Source organism: Octopus bimaculoides, chromosome 9, assembly GCF_001194135.2.
Source record: "Octopus bimaculoides isolate UCB-OBI-ISO-001 chromosome 9, ASM119413v2, whole genome shotgun sequence".
NCBI lineage: Eukaryota > Metazoa > Mollusca > Cephalopoda > Octopoda > Octopodidae > Octopus > Octopus bimaculoides.
The window spans coordinates 24192375-24197253 of record NC_068989.1 but is presented as its reverse complement, the minus strand read 5'-3'; positions in this window follow the sequence as shown (position 1 = coordinate 24197253).

Here is a 4879-nt window from a genome sequence, read left to right as displayed (position 1 = left end):
ATAGTAGGTGCCTTAGGTATAATAAAAAAATATTCAGACAAATACATAACAAAAACACCAGGACTTACAAATATATATAACATACAGAAAATTGCACTACTGGGTACTGCACACATTCTACGCAAAACACTTTCAATACAGTAAACATAAGAGCACCACAGCAAACCACAGCACATACCCAAGGCGCACAGAGCTGCGCTCGGTAGTGAAGTGAAAGCACGTTATAAAAATAAAACTACTGAATAATAATAATAATAATAATAATAATAATAATAATAATAATAATAATAATGATTTCTTTTATTTGCTACCGGGGCAATGGATGAGGGGCAAAGACAGACATAAATGTGGTAAGTATACACAAAATGAAATAATAAAAATAAAATACAACATAAAAAATAAAGATAAAATGTACATGAATAAGATAAAAATGTAAAAGGTATATACGTTAAACAATGAAATTGAAGGAAGAAATATACAAAGTATACATCTGTAAAATAAGTGTAATAGTGATGTCGTGTTGATACGGTAGGACTTCGAGAGACAATCGAGGAATCTTACCATCCAAGACTTATTAGAACACCAAGTGCTCCCTCCAGTCCCATTTCTCTGACTCACAGATCTATACTTAAACTGGTGCCATCCACTCTTGCCATTTTTGCAACTTCCACCCATGTTTCAATAATTTCGCATGAGGGCAGTAACTCTCTCTACCCTCATTTTCGTTTTCAAGTGAAACTTGAATCTACAAAGAAGAAAGTCTCTGTTCGCATGCCTTTCAGCATCGTATTATTGTTTACTCTTGTACCTGGGCCCCGGTAGCATTTTCAACCCGACGAGGTTTTGTTCCGATGCAGTGGTATGCAAGCATGCATCTCAATGTGTTTATGAGAGTCAGCTAAAAAATTCATAGGCTCGAATCTGACCAAATGAGGTTTATTTTTCAATACAGACTTCTGCTGACAGTTTGCAGTGCTTGGATCCTATTGGTGAAGAACTAGTTCAAAGCCACAGTCACGCACAGCAACCATTGAAACCGAGGGCTTGTGTGCTGGAGCATGCATTGTCCTGATGAAACATGATAAGTTCTGTCAATTTTCCTGAGCGTTTCGTCTTGATAGCCTTCTGTAACTGTGTGAGTAATTTGAGATAGTGCTCTCCATTGATGGTGTGAACCTTCTCAAGATAATCAATGAACACAATGCTTATTGCACCCTCCAAGAAAAAAACCGAGGCCGTCAACTTCTCTGCAGATGAAATGACCTTGGCCTTCTTTGGAGTAGATAAGGAGGGGTGTTTCCACTGCATGCATTGTTTCTTTGTCTCTGGCTCAAAGTGATGAAACTAACACTCATCCTGGCTTATGAAACGTTCAAGGAAACCAGGTGGATCTGTCTCAAAGAATGTCCGGGTTTCCTGTATTGTGACCAGCCTGGTGCGCTTTTCATCGGGCATCAGAAGTTGTGGCACCCACCGAGCAGAAACCTTCGTCATGCAAATTTCATTGAGCAGAATATTCTCAACTCTCTCACAGGATATGCTTATAACATTGACTATTTGATTTATTGCCAATCGCCTACCATCCATCATCATGTGGTTAACACGATCAATGTTTTCCTCGGTGATGGTAGTTTCAGGACTCCAGAACTTAGGTAATCATATGGACTCTCTCTTCCCCTCCTAAATTTAGCTTTCCACTTTTGCACAGTTGATAAAGCTGGAGTGTCATCCCCTAATGTAGCAATAATATCAGCATGAATATCCTTGGGAGTTTAATCCTTTTTCTGAAGATGCTTGATAACACCACGATGCGAAATTTTGTTCATTTTCAAGAGAAGTTGCAGCTAGTTACTTTTAAAGTGTTCTTTGTACAGTCAGGTGTCAGTTTACCTGAAACGAAACAATGCGGCTATTAAAAAGAAGAGATGAAATTAATACATTTCAGGTTTCACAGCTCTAGCATCAGCCTATGTAAATTTTCAGCCCATCTTCATATTGGTTCAGTTTGTTTACTGACTCACACAGGAAATTGCTTGCTGTTGCAACACATGAATGAAGGAAGCTCAAATGATCCCAGAATAGCTACCACTCTTTTCCTTCCTCAAATTGATGAAAAAACCCCCCAAAGAACTACAGGCCCATAATGTGCATTAGAACGATATACAAAACACTTACATCTCTACTTGACCTAGGCATTTTATTTTCCCCACAAAAAATTCGTATTTTTCTTCTGTCAGTTTTAGCTCATATTCACTAATTCTCTAGAAATATTTTCTTTATGTATTCCACGTATTGCACCCGAAACTTGCTCTTTATCAAAATGTCGTCGAGGTATGCGATGGCGAAGTCGCAATCACTTAACATCGCATCCATTATTTGTTGGAATATGGCAGTCGTTTGAACTTGTACAATCCACGGTGCGTGTTGATTATTGGTAAAAGTGTGCATTCTTTCTCTAACTGAATTCGAAGATACGCCTCTGAGAGGTCTAACTTCGAGAAAATTTTCCCTCCGTTTAGTTTAGCAAATACTTCTAGGTTTGGTAGTGGGTAATTGTGTGTGAGTAAACAGTCATTTAATCTGATTGAGAAGTCTGCACACTCTCTTAGCTTATTTAATTTTTTTTTTTTACGTAGATCGCCAGTGCTACCCAGTCTGCATATTCAAGTTTTCCAGCCTTTCTAATTCTTTATTGACATGGTCTACTGCCGCAAACGGCACGTTCTGTTTGGGCCTGAAAATAGGTGTTGAATTTTCTTTGTTAGCAGTCCTTACTTTTGTTTATGTGCAAAAGCCTAAACTCCACGAAAAAACTTTTGGGAAAGTTTCTTTCAATTTTTGTCTCAGTTCATCGACCTCGTTCGATCGTTTGACTGCTCCGTTTACGTTATTGCACAAAACGCTTATGGGTGTATCCCATAAATTGAATTTCTTCATACATACGGTGCCAAAGAAATTCATGAATTTGTTCAACACATTAGCATTCACCCGCAGTGAAAACACTTTGCTTTTTTATACGCTCAATCTTTTTTCAGATGCATTCCACCACATGCCATACATGGGTCTCCATCCTGATATTTTTTCTTTATCTTTTACTGCAACACTTTATTTGTCTTCCGACAATTTTGCATTGGTCTTATGTGAAAACACTCTTTCCATTGAATTTCTTCTGTGCCATACCTTAATTTTAATAATATGTCACACTCTTCCGATAGTTTCTGCAATGGCAAATCCTGTTTCATTTCCAGTTTTGCTAGACTTTTTGTTCGGATTATGCATACCTTTTATCTGTCAATCCTTGTACAAAACTCAAACATTTGAAAAAATCTGGAATAAGCATATCCAGCCTAAATCTCTCACATTCTTTGTTGACTCTGCCTGTGTAAGCAGTGAAGTCTTCATCTTCGCACTTTTCTATGTTTAAACATTTCCATCTAGTATTAAACAGTGAGCTCTTTTCACTAAACCTTTTGCACACAATGTCAACTGTTTGGGTGAAATTTATGTCGGAAGCTTTTTTTGGGCAATATGAAGTTACTATACTTCTCATGTTGCTAGTTTTGTTAAAACAAGACGCACTTTCATTTCGTCCGTCCAATTCTGACATTCTTTTTCAAAAATTTGTTGAAATCTTCAAAAGTAAGCCTTGAAGGTTACTCCTTCTTTGAGGTCATATTTGAATTCTCTTATGGAATTTGCTACATGGTCAGGCGAAAATGTATTCTCCGGTTTGGTTATCAACTTTATTAATTGTAACATTTGCTGCTGCAATCCTTGTTGTTGTTCTCGTTGTTCCTTGAGTTGTTGTTGTTTCTGTTTTTGCAACTCAGCTACCCCAGCTAACAAATCTTCCATATTTTACGATTTTCGTAAGTTTGCACAACAAAATTTTTGTTTCTATTATGTCGAGTTATTTAATTTTCCACGTAAATTAGTTTAAACTCGCCGTGTGAATGTTTTTTTCTTTTACCCTGCGTAAATTTCTTTTTCCTCGACGCCTTTGTTGTAAAGTGAGTTCCTCCCGCTGGTGTAACATGGGATTGTCGTTGTACTGTAGTTGCTGTTTTACACTAGTAGCCATAATAGTTACTAGTCATCAGATACCGTTGTATCTCTTCGTAGCGAAATAGTAATACACTAACTTATTCTGTCTTACTTTCACTGATAGCTCCTCAAGACTCCGACTAGAACTGTCGACTCTCGACCCTCTCTTGACGATCGACTACTGGTCTATTTATAATAGCCTCTCCCACCAGGAGGGGTATACAGTTTTACTATACAACATACCTGCACTATATATTCGTTCTTCATTTGCTTTTTACTTTTCTTATTTCATACCCATTGTTTGGAAACCTTTTGTCATACACCAGTGACCTCTCCAATGACTTTTCATCCCGTGTGTCTCCCCCTGTTCTGTTTAGTCCATTCTGAGGGTTTAATCCCATCTCCTTAAAATGCTCATAGATACTTATTACTTCCCTAATGTTCTAATTCATTTATATCGATGTCTCTGCCTAGGATGATGCTGCATGTGTTTGATAGTTTTCCCTTGCTAAACGTAAGCTTAGCTCATTTGTCAGGTCTACATTCCATTATGATGCTATCACTGGGATGAAACAGTGCTAAGCAGAATAACAGAGATGATGGGTCTCCTTGAAAGATTCCACAATTAATATTGAGCTGTCCAGCGTTTATATTCGTAGTGTCAATGTCGAGAATTAATGTCGTTTTCCAGTTCTTTATGCAAAATTCCAGATTACTAGTGAAATTTTGAACATCTCCAAACATTGCTTTATCCAGCTGTGAAGAAGACTATCAAAGACCTTCTAGTGTATCCAGGACGCTTAGATGCTTTTTCTTCCTCCTCCTCCTCCTCCTC